This window comes from Lepidochelys olivacea (genome assembly GCF_965140295.1).
Source record: "Lepidochelys olivacea isolate rLepOli2 genome assembly, chromosome: 6".
In the NCBI taxonomy this organism is placed as follows: domain Eukaryota; kingdom Metazoa; phylum Chordata; order Testudines; family Cheloniidae; genus Lepidochelys; species Lepidochelys olivacea.
Window position 1 is genome coordinate 83170868 of NC_140416.1, and position 17650 is coordinate 83188517.

Genomic DNA, 17650 nt, shown 5'->3' on the forward strand with positions numbered 1-17650 from the left:
TCCCCCTTCACCCCTCTGTATAAATTGTTCCTTTTCTTTCCATATGTTTTGCCCATAGGGTTTTCTGCAGCCCTAGGGCAGCCAGCAATAACACCTGCACCTTTGCAATGGAGTGAAGGAAGGAGACCATGAGATCCCAACTTATGTGATTTGCAAGAAGTGTTATTACTCAGGGTACCAAATGTGTTTAAATGATATAAGTGCCTTGGAAAATCCCAAAGCAAGCTCATTTTCCCTTCTCATATAATAATCTCATGTACAGTATACACAAATTTTTCATTAATTCTATGAGTTGATTTTATTATTATTAATAATTATTATTAACTAGGTTATTGGGTTTTTTAGGTGTGTAAAATTGTGTGCTAAATGTTCGCCTTTAAAAAAAAATTAATTCCCAGGATGCACGCCCTAATGAAATGTGCTGTGCACGCCTATGGTTGGATACATACAAAATGGGAAATAACTGCCTAGGAAGGAGTACTGTGCAAAGGGATCTGGGGGTCATAGTGGATCACAAGCTAAATATGAGTGAACATTGTAAAACTAATTCTTCCCCTCTACTCCGAGCTGGATAGGTCTCAACTGGAGTATTATGTCCAATTCTGGGCATCACATTTCAGGAAAGATGTGCACAAATTGGAGAAATGCCAGAGAAGAACAACAGAAATTAATAAAGAACTAGAAAACATGACCTATGAGGGAAAATTGAAAACATTTGTTTAGTCTGGAGAAGAGAAGACTAAGAGAGGGGACATGATAACAGTTTTCAAGTGCATCAAAGGTTGTTACAAGGAGGAGGGAGAAAAATTGATCTCCTTAACCTCTGAGGATAGGACAAGAACCAATGGGTTTAAATCGCAGCAAGGGCGGTTTAGGTTGGACATTAGGAAAAACTTCCTAACTGTCAGGGTGGTTAAGCACTGGAATAAATTGCCTAGGGAGGTTGTGGAATCAGCATCATTGGAGATTTTTAAGAGCAGGTTAGACAAAAACCTATCAGAGATGGTCTAGAGATAATACTTAGTCCTGCCATGATGGCCTCTCAAGGTCCCTTCCAGTTCTACAGTTCTATGATTTTATGCTCAGGGTCTAACTGATCCCTATATGTCAAATCAGAAAGGAATTTCCCCAAGGTCAGATTGGCAGAGACCTTTCCTCTGCAGCATGGGGCATGGGTCACTTTCAGGTTTAAATTAGTATAAATGATGGGTTCTCTGTAACCTGAAGTCTTTAAATCATGATTTGAGGACTTCAGTAACTCAGCCAGAGGTTAGGGGACTATTACAGGAGTGGGTGGGTGAGGTTCTGTGGCCTGCAATGTGCAGTAATAGATGATCATGATGGTCCCTTCTGGCCCTAAAGTCTATAAGCCTATAATACCAGTCTGGGATTTTTGAAACAAACACAAAACCACACAATTATATTTTTAGAGTCCAAATAAAAATAATACTGTTTAGAACTTAAATAGCACTTTTCAACCATAAAGTTAAAGTAATTTACAAAGGAAGATTGTATTCCCATTTAGCAGATGGATGAAGTGAAGCATATAGAAATTAAATGATTTGCCCAAAAATACATGTCTCAAAGGCAGTGCTGGGACTAGAACCTAAGTATTCGGATTCATAGCCCAGTGCCTGATCTACCGGGCTGCATTTAGAGTTAGACTTGTGTAATCACTAGAAAACATATTGTATGAAACAATCCTGCACTGGCACAGTGTGGACTAAATAACCTAATCAGAATTTTCCATTTTGGATAATTACATTAGCAACTACAAGTTCAGATCCCATTTCCATTCTGACTTCAGAGCACTGTCCCACAAGTTCAAAGTTATTGATCCTGTTTGCTGTCTATCATTTTCCATATGTAGCACAGAATATGTCTAAAAACTACAGTTTATTTATCCCAACAGTGCATTAAATGGTGCAACTGTACACAGAACAAAATCTGAAAACATTTGGTACTGCTCCATGGTATTCGTATAAGCGCCAAAGAGGACATGAGCTATTCCTTCTCCCATGGAGACCAGAGCTTCCATGGAGACTAAGTCCATCTGTGAAACTGGGGAACTGAAGTCCACCATCCACTACAAACTTCAAGTCTTCCATGCAGCAATGTGTAGCGTTGCTAGCCAAACTATTAGGCCACCCAGTGTTTTTGTATTGGTCCCTGCTTTAAAAGGTTGCTCTTTCTTGGGTTGTGTGGAAGAGAATATTTTAATGTAGCTTTGATAGAAAGGATGTGCAAAGCAGCCATATTAAATTGGGAATTGAAACCTTTATTTTTTTTATTTGTTGATTTTTGGTTAATTTCACTACAAACAACACTGCATTAACACTTTTTAAAATTATTTTTTGCTTATAATACTTATATCTTAAAACACTTAATCTTTAAGTGTCAAAATTACCACGTGTTATAGCCTGACTCCTTTGTACTTAAGGAAGTTTATACATAAAAATATCTTGTAGCTTTATATGAACACTAGAACTTGTTTTAAGAATTGTCTAAACTTTTTTGAAAAAAAAAGAGACTTTTTGGACAAAATTGAATTGAAATTTTCTAGTTCTTCTGAAGAAAAATTAAAATGAAAATTTTTGTTTTGTTTTCCCCATCCCTTTCCAGTGAAAAAAAGAAGAGAAAGGGAAGGGAAAAAAGAACAACTGACCAACCAACCCCCAACAAAGTTACTTTGTTTTGTAAAAAAAAATTCAGCAAAATTTTCATTTTGTTTTAAAATTTTTACAGAAACTATATAGTGTTGGTTTTTTAATCAGCTCTAATAACCATACACAAAAGGTACAGTTCTCTGCTTACTAGGTAATGTTGTAATTTAGTGTCAATCAAATGACACTAAAAACGGGACATGGAGAAACGACAGGGCAGTGTGGCCTAATAGCCTGAGTCAATAAAGTAACCCACCTCTGTGGGATTGCTTGGACGATTGACCTGTTGGGGAAGTGGGGTGCCACTTAGGGGTATGTGGCACCCAGACAGTAGAACTCTGGCCCTCCCTGCTCCTCCGAGTCCCAGCCCAGGGCCCTGGCAGTGCTCACTACCAAGTCAGCTGGGATCCTCCCAAAATGCGCTGACTGGTTCTCCAGTTCACTCACCGGAGGAAAGTCTAAGACCCCTGGCCAATGGGCTGGGAACCGGGTCAGCTCTGGGAGTGGGGATGTAGGTACCATGCGGAGCTGCCCTGCCTCTGCCGAGACTCTCCACAGTGCGCAGGGACGCTGGAGAGGGGGGAGCTGCTTCCCTAGGTGAGAGCGCCCCACCTTGCGTTGCCGAACCGTGGAGCATAGTCACCATGGCCCATCTCGCCACCTATGTATCCAACCCACGCTGCTCCCTGTCCCCTGACTGCCCCCGGCACTTATCCAATCCCCCGGCTCCCCTAACCATGAGGCTCCTCGCAGCATTTGTCTCAGTGCAGAGCCAGACACGCTGCCCCACAGGAGCATGCAGCCCCCCCTTCCCCAGAGCTCTGCCATGCATTAGGCACACCCAGCACACCCCATGTGCGCGCATATGTGTCCAACTGATTGTTCCTTCCTAAGTGGAGTACTTCGTATTTGTCTTTATTGAATTTCATCCTATTTACTTCAGACCATTTCTCCAGTTTGTCCAGATCATTTTGAATTTTAATCCTATCCTCCAAAGCACCTCCCAGCGTGGTATTGTCTACAAACTTTTATAAGTGTACTCTCTATGTCATTATCTAAATATTGATGAAGATATTGAACAGAACCGGACTCAGAAATGATTCCTGTGGGACCCCATTCAGTATGCCCTGTCAACTTGACTGTGAACCACTGATAACTATTCTCTGGGAGGTTTCAGAGTAACAGCCGTGTTAGTCTGTATTCGCAAAAAGAAAAGGAGTACTTGTGGCACCTTAGAGACTAACCAATTTATTTGAGCATGATCTTTCGTGAGCTACAGCTCACTTCATTGGATTTTCCAACATACCTTATAATAGCTCCATCTAGGTTGTATTTCCTTAGTTTGTTTATGAGAGGGTCAAGCGAGCATGTGAGCAAGACCCAGCAGCCAGACGTCTGGAAAAGTATTCTGTATAGTAACTCAGAGCCCTTCCCATCTAGTGTCCCCTCACCTGCAGTCGGAAATGTTTGCTGATATGTTTTTTTTTCAAATATGTTTTTTTTTTCAAACTGCTAACTCTCATCCTGAACCCTGAAAGTTCAAGCTATGTAGTTTTTCTGGATTGTGCTGTGTCACCAGCAACCTTGACCCAATTTAGTTGTGTTGTAGGTAAGGTGTACACCCCAATTAAAGATTCTGAAGTTGGAACTCATTTACAATGTTCTTAACAATGTGCAAGCTAGAACAAAATCTCTTCACTTTTCCTTAGCTGCTTCAGTTCTGCTGTGCTAAAAGGAATAAAAAGAAGTAACAATTTATTTTTTGCCAATAAAATAATCAGGTGTGGCTGACCTTTTTTGAGCGTGCCCATACAACAATGACATCTTAAACCATAGACCTGCTCCTTGTGCATTTATAAAACTTTATTTTGTGGTACAATACAAATATACAGTAGAACCTCAGAGTTACAAACACCTCGGAAATGGAGGTTGTTTATAACTCTGAAATGTTTGTTACTCTGAACAAAACATTATGGTCGTTCTTTCAAAAGTTTACAGCTGAACAGTGACTTAATACAGCTTTGAAACTTTACTATTCAAAAGAAAAATGCTGCTTTCCCTTTTTTTTAGCAGTCTACATTTAATACAGTACTGTACTGTATTTGTTTCTGATTTTTTTTGTCTCTGCTGCTGCTTGCTTGCGTACTTCCAGTTCCAAATGAAGTGTGTGGTTCACTGGTCAGTTCATAACTCTGGTGTTCATAACTCTGAGGTTCTACTGTAGTAAAAACGGCATATTAACATGAGTACCTTTCTGTACATAGTACGAACATAAAAGGAAAAAGAGCTAATCTGAAAGGTTTTAAGTATGTGGTGTCTCCTATTTAGAGAAAAGAGAACTCAAAAAAGAGGAGCTGGGAAGAAGCAGTAGCAGTTCTTTCTCAAATGTTCTTACTCACAGAGTCCGGCAGAGCTCAATCTTGTTGATTCTGTTGTTCAAAACATGTGAATTCATTAGGGGAGATTGTCAGATGGTTTGCACTGCAGCGCCATCAGTATGCTGATAACATTCATCTCTCCGTCCCTCCAAACAAACACATGCAGTGCGGTGCACCCTCTGAGAAAAGCAGGCGTGCCGCACTTTATGTTTGTTAGCAGTGATGTTGAGATGATTGCTCAAGCTCATTCCAAGTCAAATGGAGATGATCATGACTGACAGAGGGAGAAGTGTTTCGAACAACTGGCAAGAGCTGTAACCTCTCTTTCATCTAAGGTGGCTTTGCTGTCCTATTTGATTAATTCTTGCTCCTGGACTCTCATGTAGTGGGGTGGATCAGAAATGATTTTCTACCTTTGGTGAGCCAAGAAACTGCAGCATTTACTCTCCGATGTGGATATAGCTATGGTGATCCATGCTTTGGCACCTGAAAGCTAGATCATAGCAGTATTTTCTCCCTCGCGTTGATGCTGAAGGCCACTCAAACATCACCTGATTCAAAACATAGTCCTGCCTTTTAGATAGGGCAGACTGGCATGAACACTCACTGACTGCCAATTCAATTCTGGGTCCAGTTCAAGATTCTGATCCTTGCATTTAAAGCCTTAATTGTGCTAGAACCCAGCAAAGTCAGTGACACCACTTCTGTCTCTCCACATTCCAATGTGACAACTCATATTGTCAGGGACAGCGTTGTCTGTGGGGGCTGGTGAAGCACACTCTCGGCATCAGCTATAGAATTTATTTATGCTGGATGCCTACGCTTTAAGGTACATTGCAAAACTCATTTCTTCGTACAGGCTTTATCTTAAACCAGTGTCAGGTGTCACGGACTACCTGCCTTCCCACACACAATTAGATAATATCCCTGTGGTAACTGCAACAATTATAGATGTTGGAGAAACTGACATGAGTATGTTTTGAAAAAATTAGCTACCACCATAATACTGGCAAGGTCACTGATGAATGGATCATCTGCTATGTACACATGCATGTTTCACGAGTAAAAGCTTCTCTGATGCACTTTAAACATATACACTTGATTATTCAGAAGTTATGTAAGGGTTCAGTTTCTAATATTATGGGGCTGGTTCTCTTCTCATAGTCTTACACTGGTGAAACTCCACTGATTGATAAGCTATTTTTGATATGCTACTGTGAAAGAAGAATCCAAGTTCTGTGGGTTTCTTGATGGATCAATATTATCTATTATCTCGTGATTCATCTCTGGATTGCAAAAGTGTGCACAAGATGCACAAGTGCACATCTCTGGATTGCAAAAGTGTGCAAAAGTGCGCACACCCAGAATCTGCTCACAAGTTGTTAGTTATATTTCTTTTTCGAGTGATTGCTCATGTGTATTCCACAATAGGTGTGCGTGCTCACCACGTGCACCGGTGCTGGACGTTTTCCCCCTAGCAGTACCCGTAGGGGGGGAGCGCCCCCCGCAACCCCCAAGTGGCGCCTGCCTGGCACAGTATAAGGGGAGCTGCGCCCTCCCCCCACCCTCAGTTCCTTCTTGCTGCCAGTGAAGGTGTGTTGGAACTGCTCTGCTCCAGCTTTGCTGTAGTTCGTCCCCAGAACTGTTCGTTTATTCAGTGTTAGTACCTGTAGTTAGTCAGTTGTTTAGTTAGTTTAGTTAGTTAGTGAGCCCAGGCTGGGGCAAGTTGTGTGGCTCTTGTAGGCGTTCTATGCCAAGAAGTGACCCCGCACACAGACTGTTTGCGCTGTCTGGGAGAAACCCATATCAGTGAAAGGTGCAAGATTTGCAAGTCGTTTAAGCCTCGGACCAAAAGAGAAAGGGACATTAGGCTCTGGGCCATCCTGATGGAGTCGGTGCTGACCCCGACTCCGGCACGCTGCTCCAAACCGGTAGCCAGCACCGCTGTGTCGGTACGTGGAGACCCTCCGGTACCATCGACCAGTCGGCACCACTCCCCATCCACGGGGCATGCCAAGAGGGCCAGGAAGACTCCCTCTTTGCATCAGCACCGAGGGAAGTCTGGGACAGAGGCCAGGCCCCATGTCAGGCAGTTCTTGATCCCTACCAGGCCTCAGGCCTCCGACTCACTTTGAGCAGAGTAGCCCGGTCCCTTCGGAACAGGCCTCTCTGGATGTCCGGATGCTGTCCACACCTAAAGTCCTCCAGGTGGACCGGGATGTTATGTCCATGCCAGTGCCCAGAGTGCTGCGGGATGTTGGCCCCATGCTCCAGAGGCAAGCCGCCGCTGGGATCTCTGCAGTCGCCTCCAGCCCGGTACCAGTCTTGGTCGAGGGAATGTTTCTGATACCGTTCACCGCCCAGCAACCACTCAGGGTAGAGTCCATGTGGATTGCCCACAACGCCGACCAGACTGTCTGGCTGGGTTTCGTCCATCGGGGACTCTCAGCACTGCTCATCCTCAAGGAGCGAATATTGATGGGACCATGGTGGGCGTCACCAACGGTCCTCATCTCGGAGAGGGTACCGCAGTCGGTCACGGCACAGTCATTGACGCCATTCCCACTCGGACTCCCGCTCCAAGTCTCCGCCAAGACATCGCAGCCCCGGGCATTGATTGCCGGCATCCACCCATTGAGGCTATTTACGGAGTAGCTGTTACCGTCGGTACCGGTCCTCCACTTTGAGATCCTCCATCGTAGATCCCGGCACTGCCACTCCTCCTGGTCCAGAGTCAGCAGCAGATCTTACGCTAGCCCGGTCTCCATTCATAGACGTCCTTCGATGGGCCAGGCCAGTCAACTCGAACAGCCAGCCCCACCGGTGCCACAGCAGGTGCAGTGGCACCGAGCGTTGTGGCCAGCCCAATGGTACCACTGGGCACCGTGGCCTCTGGTGCAGCCCCTGGTGGGAGCTTGCTCGGTGGCTGGAGCTTCGGAAGCACTCTTGGCCTCCCTCTCCAGATGCCTGAGAAAGGAATCAGTGGGATGTACATTCTTGGCACCGTGCCCGGAGTCCGACCAGGGGGTGGACCCTCCAGTGCTGGCTGACATCCAGAGCACTGCACTGGCCTCCTTGCCCCATCCGGAGGACTTCAGTGCCCACCAAGATCTCTTAAAGAGGGTGGCAGTAAGCCTCCACCTCCCAGCAGAGGACATGGAGGAGCCCTCAGACTCCCTGTTTAACGTGTTGTCCCCATCAGCACTGGGTAGAGTGGCCTTGCCTCTCCATGAAGGGGTGGCTAAGATTTCAAATGCCCTGTGGCAAACACTGGCCTCGTTGGCCCCCATCTCTAAAAGGCAGAATGCAAGGACTTTGTACCCACTAAAGGGCATGAATACTTGTATACCCACCCGGCGCCCAACTCACTGGTGATCAAGTCAGTCAACCACAGGGAACAGCAGGGTCAGCCAGCCCCAACCCCAAAGAACAAAGACTCTTGGAGACTGGACTCTTTCGGAAGGAAAGTTTATTCATCTTAGAGCGTCCAGTTACGAGTGTCAAACCATCAGGCTCTCCTGGGCTGGTACCAATTCAATCTGTGGGGCTCCCTGCCCAAGTTTGAGGACTCCCTCCAGGAGCGCGATAGGAAGGAGTTCAAGGTGCTAGTGGAGGAAGGGGCAGAGGCCGCTAGGGCATCCCTGCAGGCATCCTCAGATGCTGCGGACACGGCTGCATGAGCAATGGCCTCCGTGGTGTCCATGAGACGGGCGTCATGGCTGTTGCTCTCTGGGCTGTCCAGCGAGGCGCAGTCTTCCATGCAGGATCTCCTGTTTGACGGGAAGGCTCTGTTTGCGGAGGAAACAGATACAAGGCTGCATGGCATGAAAGACTCCCGCACAACCCTCCAGACTCTGGGCCCCTATGTCCCGGCTCCGGCAAAACCTAAGTTCAAGCCGCAGCAGACTCCTACCCAGGCCGCCCTCCTGAAGTATGAGGCTGCCCATAAGAAGCAGTGGGACTATAAGAAATGCCCTCAGAGGCAGTCTCGGCCTGCCCCCCAGCCTGGGTCCTCCAAGGGCAAGCAGGCGGGGAAAAGCCGTTTTTGACAGGATGCTCGTGGGCACCCCGCCAGTTCTCACCAGGGATCCACCCTCAATAAAGCTATGCTTCTCCAGCCAGTTGTGTGCTTTCCTCCCGGAATGGTTGCGGCTAACCTCAGACTGATGGGTCCTCAACACCATCTCCCAGGATTACACCCTCCAGTTTACTTCCTCCCCACCCAACCACCCCCAACTCCTGTCCCTCTTGGGGGACCCCTCACACGAAGTTCTGCTCAAGCAGGAGGTAGGGCAGCTCCTAGGACTAGAAGCGATAGAGGTGGTACCTGAGGAGTTCATGGGCAAGGGGTATTACTCCCGTTATTTCCTTATCCCGAAGGCCAAAGTGGGACTCAGGTCCATCCTAGACCTGCGAGGTCTGAACCAGTACATTGTGGAACTCAAGTTCCGCATGGTCTCCCTGGCCTCCATCATCCCCTCCCTGGATCCCGGGGACTGGTATGCTGCCCTCGATCTACAGGACACGTACTTCCACATCCACATATTTGAGGGGCACAGGCACTTCCTCCGTTTCATGGTAGGACAGAATCATTACCGATTCACGGTCCTCTCATTTGGTCTGTCCACTGCCCCCCCAGGGTGTTTACAAAATGAATGTCGGTGGTAGCGGCCTCAGATGGTGGGGGTCCAGATATTTCCCTATCTGTATGATTGGCTTGTCAAGGGCACTTTCCCATCGCACGTGAGGGATCACATGGTGCTCCTCCTGTCCACGTGCACCGCCTTGGGCCTGTTGGTAAACAACACCAAGTCCACGTTAGTTCCGGTCCAACACATAGAATCTATCGGAGCACTCCTGGATGCAGTGTCGGCCAAGGCCTCTCTCCTGCCAGACAGATTTGAGACTCTGAAAGGTCTCATAGACTTGGTCACAAGGGTCCCAGTGACAACAGCCAGGGTTTGCAGGCAACTCTTGGGTCACATGTTGGTATGCACATATGTGGTCCATCACGCCAGACTCAGGATGAGGCCCCTCCAGGTCTGGTTGGCCTCAAAGTTCTCCCAGGCCACGGACAGGATGGATAAGGTCCTCACCATGCTGGACTCTGTGATCACCTCCCTATGGTGGTGGTCAGCCCAAACAACATGCTCCAAGGGGTCCCATTCACAAACAGGGCCCCATCATTGGAGCTGGTTTCTGATGCGTCAGACCTGGGTTGGGGGGCACATGTGGGGAACTTTGAGACCTGAGGCCTGTGGTTGGCTCAAGACCTGACCTTACATATAAACGTCAAAGAGCTCAGGGTGGTGCGGCTGGCGTGCATGGCTTTCCGCTCGCACCTGGAGGGCAAGATAGTCAGAGTCCTCCTGGACAACATGGCCTCCATGTTCTATATCAATAGGCAAGGTTGGGCCCAATCCTCTGCCCTCTGCCATGAAGCCCTCAGGCTGTGGAACTTCTCTACAGCCCACGACATCCACCTGAAGGTCTTCCACCTACCGGGTGCCCGGAACAAGAGGGTGGATTACTTGAGCAGGGACTTTTCCTCGCAACACAAGTGGTCCCTCCACCCAGAAGAGGTCCACTGGCTCTTCCGAAGGTGGGGAACTCCCCAGGTGGACCTATTCGCGACTTGGTAGAACAGGCGATGCCCCCAGTTCTTCTCTCAGAGGGGTCTGGGGTGGGGCGCTATTTGCGATGCCTTTCTCCTATCCTGGTCAGGCCAGCTTCTCTACACCTTTCCCCCGTTCCCTCTAATCAGCAGGGTCCTGGAGAAGATAAAGATGAACAAGGCCTGGGTCTTCCTGATTGCCCCGGCATGGCCCAGGCAGCATTGGTACAGGACCCTCATGGGCCTGGCAGTAGCTCTGCTGTGGAAGTTGTCGCTCCGCCTGGACCTGCTCTCTCAGGACCAGGGCTGCCTCCTCCATCCCAACCTAATGGCTCTTCACCTCAAGGCATAGCTGCTCAGTGGTTAGGTGGAGAAGAAAGGACATGCTCAGAATGGGTTCAGCGCGTCCTCCTCGAAAGTAGAGGGCCCTCCACTCGCCGCGCTTATTTGGCGAAGTGTTCCCGGTTTTCTAGGTGGGTGGAGGACCAGGGTGTCTCCCTGGTGGCTGCCCCGATCCAGCTTATCCTTGATTACCTCCTCCACCTGAGGGCCCAGGGCCTGCACCCTCATCAGTCAAGGTGCACCTGGCAGTTATATTGGGCTTCCATCCACTGGTGCAAGGGCACATGGTATTTTCCCATGCTGTGACTGGCCAGTTCCTTAGGGGTTTGGACTGTCTTTTTCCATATTATAGACCCCCCAGTCCGACAGTGGGACCTAAATCTGGTGTTGGCTTGTCTCACTGGGTGCCCGTTTGAGCCACTGGCCATGTGCTCCTGGTCTCACCTCTCGTGAAAGGTGACCTTCCTGGTTGCAATCACATTGGCCAGGTGAGTCTCAGAGCTCAGGGCCCTGACTTCTGAGCCACTGTACATGGTCTTTCATAAGGACAAGGTCCAGCTCTGCCTACACCTTGTGTTCCTCCCAAAGGTGGTCTCTGCCTACCACATGGGTCTGGACATTTTTCTACCGGTCTTCTGCCCCAAGCCTCATGCATCCAGTGAGGAGCGCCGTCTCCACACGCTCGATGTGTGGCGGGTTCTGGCTTTCTACCTCGAGCGGACCAAGCCATTCAGAAAGTCCTCGCAACTATTCGTCGCCTTGGTTGAGCGCGTGAGGGGCCAGCCAATTTCCACTCAGTGGCTTTCTAATTGGATCATTTCGTGCATCCGCTCCTGCTATGAGCTGGTGGGTGTCCCCCGCCACCCATTGTGAGGGCACACTCAACTCGGGTGCAGGCCTTGTTGGCTGCCTTCGTGGCCCACGTCCCCATCCAGGACATTTGTAGGGCCGCCATGTGGTCTTCGGTTCACACGTTCACCTCGGACTATGCGATCTTCCCCCAAACCAGGGATGATGCTGGGTTCAGCAGTGCTGTCCTCCATCCTGAGAACTTGTGAACTCCTACCCACCTCCAACAGATATAGCTTGGAATCACCTATTGTGGAATACACATGAGCAATCACTTGAAGAAGAAAAGACAGTTACCTTTTCCATAACTGGTGTTCTTTGAAATGTGTTGCTCATGTCTATTCCACATCCGACCCTCCTTCCCCTCTGTTAGAGTTGTCCAGCAAGAAGGAACTGAGGGTGGGGGAGCTCGCAGCTCTCCTTATACCGTGCCAGGCAGGTGCCACTCCAGAGGTCGCGAGGGGTGCTCCCCCACTATGGGTACTGCTAGGGGAAAAATGTCGAGCACCAGTACACGTGGCGAGCACACACACCTATTGTGGAATAGACCTGAGTAACACATCTTGAAGAACACCAGTTATGGAAAAGGTAACAATCTTTTTCCTGAAGCAGTCATAATTGTTTGTGATTAATAGGAACTAGTGCAGTAACCCGCAGTGGTGCTACCATTCAGAAACATGTAAGTTGGTCCATGAACCTCACTCCCAGCGAGGACCTACTTTCAATATGACAACATCCTTGGTTTTCAATTTGGGAATGATTCATTATTTCTATATGTATAAGTTCACCCTTAAATGGAGAGTGAGGTATGGAGAAGAATGGATGGAGGGAATAGCTCATGTATTTATTTATTTATTTATTTATTTATTTATTTATGTATTTATTTTTCTGTTAGTCAAAGAAATGTGTGTTGAACAATCCTAATGTAAACGGAGGTATAAAACTAATATTACACATGTACAGTATTAAGACACTTCATACTTTAAATACCTTTCTGGAAGTAAATCTTCTGGTATGTTCAATTAAAAAGAAAATATTAAAAATACTATTGTGTAATAGGAAGGTATTTTCTCTGAAATTAGTGTTATGGCAGCTTGTGACTTAAATACTGATTTCATGTGGGTATGCAAGATGCTCAGCAGTACACCACTAAACCAATCCCTACAAAACAGAACTGTGAAGTGAGCATTTCAGTTCCCCCTTGATGTTAACATAGTTATCTTTAACTTCTAGACTTTGATGATATGGTTTCATTCTTAAAATTCAGTGTTTATTTTACATCTGAACAAATTTTGTAAAGAGCCAGCATGTATGTCTGTATGTATATCGTTGCTGCCCTTTACTAGATAGACTCAGAACTTCTCAAGAGAAGGTTAGAGATGGTTTGCTCACAGTCTGGAAGTACCCACATGGGGAGGAGATATCTGATAGCAGAAAACTCTCTAACCTAATGGACAAAGGCCTAAAAAGATCCAGGGGCTGGAAGTTGAAGCTAGAAGGTGCACATTTTTGACAGTGAGAATAACTAACCAAAAGGTGTGGTGGATTCTCCACTTGACTCTCTTAAATCAAAACTGGATGTCTTTCTAAAAGACAGGCTCTAGTTCAACCACATATTATTATACAATGCAGAATTATCTGTGTAATACAAGAGGTCAGATGGGATGATCACAATTGTCCCCTCTGAACTTAAAAAAAATATACAAAATGATTAATTGTTAGTAGTATAGGGCTTATGACACAACATTGATTAATGTATTTCTCCTTTAGCTTTTGGAGTGTTAGGTTCTAAGTTTATATCACCACTATCGTTGTGAAGTTCTAAATAGTCATGATAGTCAGCTAAATGTTATTATGCAAGGCACTGAATTTAGCCCTATGGAATGGAAATCCATCAACTTCATGAAAAAACTTGTACAGATACAGACAGACATCATCTTCCTTTCCAAATGCAAACAGATGGACATTATACCAAAAGGACTAAAGGTAAAAAATCCATTACAATCTACATATCACACAGACTATGCTGAGAGATTGTGCCACACACTCTCAAAGAAACTGTGAAACCACCTGATCAACATCCTATACAGCAAACAGGGAAAGATTAAGAATGAGCTCTCAAAACTGGATACTCTCATAAAAAAACACACTTCCACAAAAACTTCCTCATGGATAGATTTTACAAAAACTAGACAAGTCATTTACAATGCAAACTTTGCTTCTCTACAAAAGGAAAAAGGACACTAAACTATCTAAATTGCTATATGCCACAAGGAGCCACAACAGTAGTTCCCTTAACCCACTCAACAATATTGTTAATCTTGCCAGCTATACTCTTAGCCTGGCAGAAGTCTGTCCTATCTCGAGGCCTCTCCTTTTGTCCCTCCAGGCCCACAAACATGATACAGTTCTGCGGTGACCTAGAATCCTACTTTCAATGTCTCTGACTCAAAGAATATTTCCAACACACCTCTGAACAACATACCAACCCACAGAATCCTTCCTACCACCACTACAAAAAGAAGGATTCTGCGTGGACTCCTCCTGAAGGTCGAAACAACAGACTGGACTTCTACATAGATTGCTTCCATCAACGTGCAACAACAGACTGGACTTCTACATAGATTGCTTCCATCAACGTGCACAGGCTGAAATTGTGGAAAAGCAGCATCACTTGCCCCATAACCTCAGCCATGCTGAACACAACGCCATCAACAGCCTCAGGAACAACTCTGACATCATAATGAAAAAGGCTGACAAAGGAGTTGCTGTCGTCATCATGAATAAGTTGGAATATGAACAAGAGGCTGCTAGGCAGCTCTCCAACACCACTTTCTACAGGCCATTATCCTCTGATCCTCCTGAGGATTACCAAAAGAAATGACACCATCTGCTCAAGAAACTCCCTGAAAAAGCACAGGATCAGATCTGTGCAGACACATGCCTAGAACCCTGACCAGGGGTATTCTATTTGCTACCCAAGATCCATAAACCTGGAAATCCTGGACGCCCCATCATCTCAAGCATTGGCACCCTAACAGCAGGATTGTCTCGCTATGTGGACTCTCTCCTCAGACCCTACGCTACCAGCACTCCCAGCTACCTTCAGGACACCACTGACTTCCTGAGGAAACTACAATCCATCGGTGATCTTCCAGAAAACACCATCCTGGCCACGATGGATGTAGAAGCCCTCTACACCAACATTCCACACGAAGATGTACTACAAGCCATCAGGAACAGTATCCCCGATAGTGTCACGGCAAACCTGGTGGCTGACCTTTGTGACTTTGTCCTCACCCATCACTATTTCACATCTGGGGACAATGTATACCTTCAAATCAGCGGCACTGCTATGGGTACCCGCATGGCCCCACAGTATGCCAACATTTTTATGGCTGACTTAGAACAATGCTTCCTTAGCTCCCTAACACCCCTGCTCTACTTGCGCTACACTGATGACATCTTCATCGTCTGGACCCATGGAAAAGAAGCCTTTGAGGAATTTCACCATGATTTCAACAATTTCCATCCCACCATCAACCTCAGCCTAGACCAATCCACACAAGCGGTCCATTTCCGGGACACTACTGTGCTAATAAGCGATGGTCATATAACCACCACCCTATACCGGAAACCTACTGACCACTATACTTACCTACATACCTCCAGCTTCCATCCAGGACACACCACACGATCTGTTGTCTACAGCGAAGCTCTAAGATACAACCGCATTTGCTCCAGTCCCTCAGAGAGACAAACACCTACAAGATCTCTATCAAGCATTCTTAAAACTACAATACCCACCTGCTGAAGTGAAAAAACAGATTGACAGAGCCAGAAGAATACCCAGAAGTCACCTACTACAGGACAGGCCCAACAAAGAAAATAACAGAACACCACCAGCTGTCACCTTCAGCCCCCAACTAAAACCTCTCCAGTGCATCATCAAAGCTTTACAGCCTATCCTGAAAAATGATCCCTCACTCTCACAGATCTTGGGAGACAGGCCAGTCCTTGCTTACAGACAGCCCCCCAACCTGAAGCAAATACTCTCCAGCAACCACACACCTCACAACAAAAACACTAACCCAGGAACCTATCCTTGCAACAAAGCCCAATGCCAACTCTGTCCACACATTTATTCAAGTGACACCATCATAGGACTTAATCACATTAGCCATGCCATCAGGGGCTCGTTCACCTGCACATCTACCAATGTGATATATGCCATCATGTGCCAGCAATGCCCCTCTGCCATGTGCATTGGCCAAACCAGACAGCCTCTATGCAAAAGAATAAATGAACACAAATCTGACATCAGGAATCGTAACATTCAAAAACCGGTAGGAGAACACTTCAGCCTCTCTGGCCACTCAGTAACAGACTTAAAGGTGGCAATTTTGCAACAGAAAAGCTTCAAAAACAGACTCCAATGAGAAACTGCTAAGCTTGAATTAATATACAAACTAGATACCAGTAACTTGGGTTTGAATAGAGACTGGGAGTGGCTGGGTCATTACACATATTGAATCTATTTCCCCATGTTAAGTATCCTCAGACCTTCTTGTCAACTGTCTAAATGGGCCATCTGGGTTATCACTACAAAAGTTTTTTTCTCCTGCTGATAATAGCTCATCTTAATTAATTAGCATCTTACAGTTGGTATGGCTACTTCCACCTTTTCATGTTTTCTGTATGTATATATATATCTTCTTACTATATGTTCCATTCTATGCATCCGATGAAGTGGGCTGTAGCCCACGAAAGCTTATGCTCAAATAAATTTGTTAGTCTCTAAGGTGCCACAAGTACTCCTGTTCTTTTAGCTAAATGACAACTATCAAGTTATAGGAAACCACAGAATTATAGAACTACACTGAAAGTACAGTACTGTGTGCTGCATCTCTCTTAGCTATACTGGTATATGATAGGTTGGCTATTTGTTTATTTTTTATTTTTGTTCTTGCTGAATTATTTTATTTATCATTTATTTTTCTGTTTCATTCCAGAAATGTTCTTCACTTTCTTTTAGGTTGTCCCCTATTAATTTTAAAGCAAGCAGAAAAAATGTCAGAAAGTGAAGGACATCTGCCTTCCATTGTGGAATCTTGGTAATGTGACTCCCCTGTACACAAAGAGACCAGGAACGTTCTCTTTGAAATTAGAATGGCTTCACTTCATTTTATCTGGAGTACTCCTAAAGGTCTTTTAGAAATTTCTGATTGTGAATTGCCAAATATCAAATACAGAAAGTTAATATTAATGAAAGGAATGTAACAAAAAATCAATTGCATTCCAGAAAAAATAGCACAACAGTACAGAACTGGAACGCTGGAATAAATTAAGCCCATTATTCCCTTAAGCTAGAATTTTATAATGTTTCACATTCATTTAAGATTTGGAAAGGGACAACGCAAATCAGAATAAAATGCATATTTTTATATTTCATATATATATTATATAGAGAAATGATTAATCCTTGTAATAATTGAACATTAAGAAAACAGTTATTTGATAGCTTAGCCCAATATGTTCTAGCTTTATTGGTCAGAACTTCAAAAAGATTGATTTAACTAATGTAATAAATGGAGAACTTGGGAATTATAAACCAGCTGCCTGTTCTTTTATTTAATGGGTGATGGGGAGGTGGGTGGGTTTTGTTGTTTATTCGCTTTCATTTTTTTATATAATAAATTGTAATAATGTAATGGCTCTAATACTTCCAGACTCATTTTACAAAAGCTGCTTCATTACAATTTAGGATTTAACATGGTAATGTTTCTAGGGGTATAGAAAAATCC